This window comes from Oncorhynchus masou, chromosome 6, assembly GCF_036934945.1.
Source record: "Oncorhynchus masou masou isolate Uvic2021 chromosome 6, UVic_Omas_1.1, whole genome shotgun sequence".
In the NCBI taxonomy this organism is placed as follows: domain Eukaryota; kingdom Metazoa; phylum Chordata; class Actinopteri; order Salmoniformes; family Salmonidae; genus Oncorhynchus; species Oncorhynchus masou.
Genome location: NC_088217.1, coordinates 1,450,851 through 1,460,000, shown reverse-complemented (window position 1 = coordinate 1,460,000; position 9,150 = coordinate 1,450,851). Strand labels below are relative to the sequence as shown.

General features: G+C 45.0%; 1 protein-coding gene across 1 annotated transcript in view; it reads right to left on the bottom strand.

Moving 5' to 3' along the window:
- The window catches only part of wnt7aa (wingless-type MMTV integration site family, member 7Aa), a 95,127-nt gene that overhangs the window by 1,749 nt on the left and 84,228 nt on the right, over positions 1–9,150 (bottom strand). The window lies entirely within an intron of this gene.

Below are 9,150 nucleotides of genomic sequence, written 5' to 3'. Positions count from 1 at the left end.
AATAAGCTGAGGTTTGGAAACATTAAATAACTTATTTACTAAAAAGCACGGTGCATGTTCATGAGAAAGTATCCTAGCAGAATATTGTAAATAGTTAAGTATTAGTATACATTATTAGGATTAGCAGTATTGAGTAGCTTGGATGAAAAAATCCAACCAGAAAGTGGGAAATCTGAGGTTCGTAGTTTTTCAGGTCATTGCCTATCAAATATACAGTGTCTATGGGGTCATATTGTACTTCTTAAGGCTTACACAAGATGTCAACGGTCTTCAGAACCTTGTTTGATGCTTCTACTATGAAGGAGGGGGAAATGAGAGCTGAATGAGTCAGAGGTCTGGCAGAGTGCATGGCCTGATCACGCGCGTTCACGTGAGAGGTAGCTTGCGTTCCATTGCAATTCTACAGACAAAGGAATTCTCCGGTTGAAACATTATTGAAGATTTATGTTAAAAACCTCCTAAAGATCGATTCTATACCTCGTTTTACATGTTTCTACGGACTGTAATGTTACTTTTTTACTTTTTGTCTGCTCCTAGTGATCGCGCCTCATGAATTTGGATTGTGTACTAAATGCGCGAACAAAAAGGAGGTATTTGGACATAAATGATGGACTATATCGAACAAATCAAACATTTATTGTGGAACTGGGATTCCTGGGAGTGCATTCTGATGAAGATCATCAAAGGTAAGTCAATATTTATAATGCTATTTCTGACTTCTGTTGACTGCACAACATGCCGGATATCTGTTTGGCTTGTTTTGTTGTCTGAGCACTGTACTCAGATTATTGCATGTTGTGCTTTTTCGGTAAAGTTATTTTGAAATCTGACGCAGCGGTTGCATTAAGGAGAGGTATATCTATAATTCCATGTGTATGACTTGTATTTTCATCTACATTTATGATGAGTATTTCTGTTGAATTGATGTGGCTATGCAAAATCACTGGATGTTTTTGGAACTAGTGAACGTAAGGCGCCAATGTAAACTCCGATTTCTTATATAAATATGAAACAAACAAAACATACATGTATTGTGTAACATAAAGTCCTATGAGTGTCATCTGATGAAGATAATCAAAGGTTAGTGATGAATTTTCTCTCTATTTCTGCTTTTTGTGACTCCTCTCTTTGGCTGTTTTTCTGTGACGAGGTGCAGACCTAACATAATCGTTTGGTGTGCATTCGTCTTAAAGACTTTTTGAGATCGGACACTGTGGTGGGATTAATAACAAGTTTATCTTAAAATGGTGTAAAATACTTCTATGTTGAGGAATTTTAATTATGAGATTTCTGTTGTTTTGAATATGGCGCCCTACACTTTCACTGGCTGTTGTCATATCGATCCTGTTAGCGGGATTCAAGCCATAAGAATTAAAATATTCCAATTGATCTTAAACATTCCAAACGTCGTCAGCAGGATATGTAAGGAATCTCAGTGGCAGGCAATCACAACATGGTTCAGTCTATAGTATACAACAACATGGTTCAGTCTACAGTATACAACATGGTTCAGTCTACAGTATAAAACTAGATGGTTCAGTCTACAGTATATAACAACATGGTTCAGTCTACAGCATACAACAACATTGTTAAGTCTACAGTATACAACAACATGGTTCAGTCTACAGTATACAACAACATGGTTCAGTCTACAGTATACAACATGGTCCAGTCTACAGCAGTGGTCACCAACCAGTCGATCGTGATCAACTTGTCAATCTCCAAGGCATTTCTAGTCTATCACCAAGCCTTTTTGTAAAAAACCTAATGGCAGGAACTAATGGGGGATCCATAACAAACCCCAGGAAGATTAGCTGCTGCTTTGACAGTAATTTTTTTATTTTTTATTTTACCTTTATTTTACTAGGCAAGTCAGTTAAGAACAAATTCTTATTTTCAATGACGGCCTAGGAACAGTGGGTTAACTGCCTGTTCAGGGGCAGAACGACAGATAATGTACCTTGTCAGCTCGGGGGTTTGAACTCGCAACCTTTCGGTTACTAGTCCAACGCTCTAACCACTAGGCTACCCTGCCACCCCACGGGGATCCATAATAAACCACAGGAAGATTAGCTGCTGCCTTGGCAGGAACCAATGGGGATCCATTATAAACCCCAGGAAGAGTAGCTGCTGCCTTGGCAGGAACCAATGGGGATCCATAATAAACCCCAGGAAGAGTAGCTGCTGCCTTGGCAGGAACTAATGGGGGATCCATAATAAACCCCAGGAAGAGTTGCTGCTGCCTTGGCAGGAACTAATGGGGATCCATAATAAATGAAAATACTTTCATTCATATATTTTCAGCAAGTAAGGGTGCTCTCGGGTGGCTAGATGTACTTTACCATTCGGCCATGCTCCTTATAGCACACTGTACTCCTGAGTCAACTGAATTTAACACATCTAGCATTCAGTTGATGCTTTCTATTTCATGCCCATTAATATGGCTTATCACATTAGATGTTCTTTCTATTTCCTGTCCAGTCATATGGTCTATCACATTAGAAGTTCTTTCTGTTTCCTGTCCAGAAATATGGTCTTACGCATTAGATGTTCTTTCTATTTCCTGTCCAGTCACATGGTCTATCACATTAGATGTTCTTTCTATTTCCTGTCCAGGCATATGGTCTATCACATTAGATGTTCTTTCTATTTCCTGTCCAGTCATAAGGTCTACCACATTAGATGTTCTTACATTTTTTCTTGAAGGTAGATTTACTTTTTGCCTGTGAAATATGGATTGGTAAAGAGTTCCATTCAACTATGGCTCGATATAAAACTGTAGATTTAAGGCCATTTGTCCTTGGCTTGGGTTTTCTTAGATGCCTTGAATTTACCTGTCTGGTTTGATGGTTACGCGTGCTGCTAGTATGTACTAGCTGGCCTGACAAATACAGTTTAAAAAAATCAAATACAACATTCCTAAAGAAAATCAGAAGATTAGATAGTAATTTGTTTTTAAAGTGAAGCCATGAGAGATTCTGATGCTTTGGATAATATTCATACGGTTAGAGCAATGACGAGATAATCTGGCAGCCCTGTTTTGAGGCATTTGGATAATATTCATAAGGTTAGAGCAATGACGAGATAATCTGGCAGCCCTGTTTTGAGGCATTTGGATAATATTCATAAGGTTAGAGCAATGACGAGATAATCTGGCAGCCCTGTTTTGAGGCATTTGGATAATATTCATAAGGTTAGAGCAATGACGAGATAATCTGGCAGCCCTGTTTTGAGGCATTTGGATAATATTCATAAGTTTAGAGCAATGACGAGATAATCTGGCAGCCCTGTTTTGAGGCATTTGAAGCTTTTTTATATCTTCGCTGCAGATCATGTAACTGGACAGTACTCTAAGTGTGATAGGACCAGGGACAGTACTCTAAGTGTGATTGGACCAGGGACAGTACTCTAAGTGTGATAGTACCAGGGACAGTACTATAAGTGTGATAGGACCAGGGACAGTACTCTAAGTGTGATAGGACCAGGGACAGTACTCTACGTGTGATAGGACCAGGGACAGTACTCTCAGTGTGATAGGACCAGGGACAGTACTCTCAGTGTGATAGGACCAGGGACAGTACTCTAAGTGTGATAGTACCAGGGACAGTACTATAAGTGTGATGGGACCAGGGACAGTACTCTAAGTGTGATAGGACCAGGGACAGTACTCTACGTGTGATAGGACCAGGGACAGTACTCTCAGTGTGATAGGACCAGGGACAGTACTCTCAGTGTGATAGGACCAGGGACAGTACTCTAAGTGTGATAGGACCAGGGACAGTACTCTAAGTGTAATAGGACCAGGGATTGACCATATAACTGGACAGTACTCTAAGTGTGATAGGACCAGGGATTGACCATATAACTGGACAGTACTCTAAGTGTGATAGGACCAGAGACAGTACTATAAGTGTGATAGGACCAGGGACAGTACTCTAAGTGTGATAGGACCAGGGACAGTACTCTAAGTGTGATAGGACCAGGGATTGGCCACATAACTGGACAGTACTTTAAGTGTGATAGGACCAGGGATTGACCATATAACTGGACAGTACTCTAAGTGTGATAGGACCAGGGACAGTACTCTAAGTGTAATAGGACCAGGGATTGACCATATAACTGGACAGCACTTTAAGTGTGATAGGACCAGGGACCGTACTCTAAATGTGATAGGACCAGGGACAGTACTCTAAGTGTGATAGGACCAGGGGCAGTACTCTAAGTGTGATAGGACCAGGGACAGTACTCTAAGTGTGATAGGACCAGGGACAGTACTCTCAGTGTGATAGGACCAGGGACAGTGTGATAGGTGTGATAGGACCAGGGATTGACCATATAACTGGGAAGTACTTTATGTGTGATAGGACCAGGGTTTGACCATATAATTGGACAGTATTCTAAGTGTGATAGGACCAGGGATTGAAAATATAACTGGACAGTACTTTAAGTGTGATAGGACCAGGGATTGACCATATAACTGGACAGTACTCTAAGTGTGATAGGACCAGGGACAGTACTCTAAGTGTGATGGGATCAGGGACAGTACTCTAAGAGTGATAGGACCAGGGACAGTACTCTAAGTGTGATAGGACCAGGGATTGACAATATAACTGGACAGTACTCTAAGTGTGATAGGACCAGGGACAGTACTCTAAGTGTGATAGGACCAGTGACAGTACTCTAAGTGTGATATGACCAGGGACAGTACTCTAAGTGTGATAGGACCAGGGACAGTACTCTAAGTGTGATGGGATCAGGGACAGTACTCTAAGAGTGATAGGACCAGGGACAGTACTCTAAGTGTGATAGGACCAGGGATTGACAATATAACTGGACAGTACTCTAAGTGTGATAGGACCAGGGACAGTACTCTAAGTGTGATAGGACCAGTGACAGTACTCTAAGTGTGATATGACCAGGGACAGTACTCTAAGTGTGATAGGACCAGGGACAGTACTCTAAGTGTGATAGGACCAGGGATTGGCCATATAACTGGACAGTACTTTAAGTGTGATAGGACCAGGGATTGACCATATAACTGGACAGTACTCTAAGTGTGATAGGACCAGGGACAGTACTCTAAGTGTGATAGGACCAGGGACAGTACTCTAAGTGTAATAGGACCAGGGATTGACCATATAACTGGACAGCACTTTAAGTGTGATAGGACCAGGGACCGTACTCTAAATGTGATAGGACCAGGGACAGTACTCTAAGTGTGATAGGACCAGGGGCAGTACTCTAAGTGTGATAGGACCAGGGACAGTACTCTAAGTGTGATAGGACCAGGGACAGTACTCTCAGTGTGATAGGACCAGGGACAGTGTGATAGGTGTGATAGGACCAGGGATTGACCATATAACTGGGAAGTACTTTATGTGTGATAGGACCAGGGTTTGACCATATAACTGGACAGTATTCTAAGTGTGATAGGACCAGGGATTGAAAATATAACTGGACAGTACTTTAAGTGTGATAGGACCAGGGATTGACCATATAACTGGACAGTACTCTAAGTGTGATAGGACCAGGGACAGTACTCTAAGTGTGATGGGATCAGGGACAGTACTCTAAGAGTGATAGGACCAGGGACAGTACTCTAAGTGTGATAGGACCAGGGATTGACAATATAACTGGACAGTACTCTAAGTGTGATAGGACCAGGGACAGTACTCTAAGTGTGATGGGATCAGGGACAGTACTCTAAGAGTGATAGGACCAGGGACAGTACTCTAAGTGTGATAGGACCAGGGATTGACAATATAACTGGACAGTACTCTAAGTGTGATAGGACCAGGGACAGTACTCTAAGTGTGATAGGACCAGTGACAGTACTCTAAGTGTGATATGACCAGGGACAGTACTCTTCCGGTTCCGGTTGGAGCGAGCGGTCGCATCTACACTTCGGTCCGCAGGTAGTATAACTTTTCATTACATTTCGTTATAGTACAACGGTTTGATTTGTCTAATCTTAGCAATTTCTTCTTAGCCAGCTACATAGCCGTCATTGTATCAACGACAATTGCATAATTATCGTATTTCGTCGTCCTAACGTATCTGCCCAGCAGCTAGCTAAGCAGCTAGCTAACATCCACTGTCCACTAGCACTGTAGAAACTATTACACTCAACTGAACGACTCGATTAGCGTAGTGTCAGCTAGCTACATAGTTGTCTTCGCTGTCTTCGTATCCAAGATAATTGTGCAGTCTAGAGTGTGTAGACTTAGAGTGATTATCTTAATTTACCGAGGTTAGCTAGCCAGCTATTTGTCGTCCTTAACGTAGGAAATGCTGCTAGCTAGCTAGCCAACAGCTAGCCAACCTCTACCGAATTGAACTCCAACTACCCGGTCAACATTCCGCGTCGCTCCACAGGTAGTATCACATTTTCATTTCACTTCATTACAGTACAACGGTTTGATTTGTTTGATCGTAGCTAGCCAGCTACATAGCCGTCTTTGTATCTAAGACAATTGTGTAGTCTAGAGCGATTTTCTAGGTTAGCTGGCCAGCTATTGTCGTTCTTCTAACGTAGCTAGCCAGCTAGCCCCCGAATAGCAGCACTGTAGTAACTATTACAGTACAACGGTTTGTTTTGTTTGATCGTAGCTAGCTAGCTACATAGCCGTCTTTGTATCTAAGACAATTGTGTAGCCTAGAGCGATTTTCTAGGTTAGCTAGCCAGCTATTGTCGTTCTTTTAAAGTAACGTAATGCAATCAACCTGCTAGCTAGCCAGCTAGCCCCCGAATAGCAGCACTGTAGAAACTATTACACTCGACGGAACGACTTGATTAGTGTAGTGTCAACATCGCAGCCACTACCAGCTAGCCTACTCCAGCAGTACTGTATCATTTCAATCATTTTAGTCAATAAGATTCTTGCTACGTAAGCTTAACTTTCTGAACATTCGAGACGTGTAGTCCACTTGTCATTCCAATCTCCTTTGCATTAGCGTAGCCTCTTCTGTACCCTGTTAACTATGTGTCTATCTATCCCTGTTCTCTCCTCTCTGCACAGACCATACAAACGCTCCACACCGCGTGGCCGCGGCCACCCTAATCTGGTGGTCCCAGCGCGCACGACCCACGTGGAGTTCCTGGTCTCCGGTAGCCTCTGGAACTGCCGATCTGCGGCCAACAAGGCAGAGTTCATCTCAGCCTATGCCTCCCTCCAGTCCCTCGACTTCCTGGCACTGACGGAAACATGGATCACCACAGATAACACTGCTACTCCTACTGCTCTCTCTTCGTCCGCCCACGTGTTCTCGCACACCCCGAGAGCTTCTGGTCAGCGGGGTGGTGGCACCGGGATCCTCATCTCTCCCAAGTGGTCATTCTCTCTCTCTCCCCTTACCCATCTATCTATCGCCTCCTTTGAATTCCATGCTGTCACAGTTACCAGCCCTTTCAAGCTTAACATCCTTATCATTTATCGCCCTCCAGGTTCCCTCGGAGAGTTCATCAATGAGCTTGATGCCTTGATAAGCTCCTTTCCTGAGGACGGCTCACCTCTCACAGTCCTGGGCGACTTTAACCTCCCCACGTCTACCTTTGACTCATTCCTCTCTGCCTCCTTCTTTCCACTCCTCTCCTCTTTTGACCTCACCCTCTCACCTTCCCCCCTACTCACAAGGCAGGCAATACGCTCGACCTCATCTTTACTAGATGCTGTTCTTCCACTAACCTCACTGCAACTCCCCTCCAAGTCTCCGACCACTACCTTGTATCCTTTTCCCTCTCGCTCTCATCCAACACTTCCCACACTGCCCCTACTCGGATGGTATCGCGCCGTCCCAACCTTCGCTCTCTCTCCCCCGCTACTCTTTCCTCTTCCATCCTATCATCTCTTCCCTCTGCTCATACCTTCTCCAACCTTTCTCCTGATTCTGCCTCCTCAACCCTCCTCTCTTCCCTTTCTGCATCCTTTGACTCTCTATGTCCCCTATCCTCCAGGCCGGCTCGGTCCTCCCCTCCCGCTCCGTGGCTCGATGACTCATTGCGAGCTCACAGAACAGAGCTCCGGGCAGCCGAGCGGAAATGGAGGAAAACTCGCCTCCCTGCGGACCTGGCATCCTTTCACTCCCTCCTCTCTACATTTTCCTCCTCTGTCTCTGCTGCTAAAGCCACTTTCTACCACTCTAAATTCCAAGCATCTGCCTCTAACCCTAGGAAGCTCTTTGCCACCTTCTCCTCCCTCCTGAATCCTCCTCCCCCTCCCCCCTCCTCCCTCTCTGCAGATGACTTCGTCAACCATTTTGAAAAGAAGGTCGACGACATCCGATCCTCGTTTGCTAAGTCAAACGACACCGCTGGTTCTGCTCACACTGCCCTACCCTGTGCTCTGACCTCTTTCTCCCCTCTCTCTCCAGATGAAATCTCGCTTCTTGTGACGGCCGGCCGCCCAACAACCTGCCCGCTCGACCCTATCCCCTCCTCTCTTCTCCAGACCATTTCCGGGGACCTTCTCCCTTACCTCACCTCGCTCATCAACTCATCCCTGACCGCTGGCTACGTCCCTTCCGTCTTCAAGAGAGCGAGAGTTGCACCCCTTCTGAAAAAACCTACACTCGATCCCTCCGATGTCAACAACTACAGACCAGTATCCCTTCTTTCTTTTCTCTCCAAAACTCTTGAACGTGCCGTCCTTGGCCAGCTCTCCCGCTATCTCTCTCAGAATGACCTTCTTGATCCAAATCAGTCAGGTTTCAAGACTAGTCATTCAACTGAGACTGCTCTTCTCTGCATCACGGAGGCGCTCCGCACTGCTAAAGCTAACTCTCTCTCCTCTGCTCTCATCCTTCTAGACCTATCGGCTGCCTTCGATACTGTGAACCATCAGATCCTCCTCTCCACCCTCTCCGAGTTGGGCATCTCCGGCGCGGCCCACGCTTGGATTGCGTCCTACCTGACAGGTCGCTCCTACCAGGTGGCGTGGCGAGAATCTGTCTCCTCACCACGCGCTCTCACCACTGGTGTCCCCCAGGGCTCTGTTCTAGGCCCTCTCCTATTCTCGCTATACACCAAGTCACTTGGCTCTGTCATAACCTCACATGGTCTCTCCTATCATTGCTATGCAGACGACACACAATTAATCTTCTCCTTTCCCCCTTCTGATGACCAGGTGGCGAATCGCATCTCTGCATGTCTGG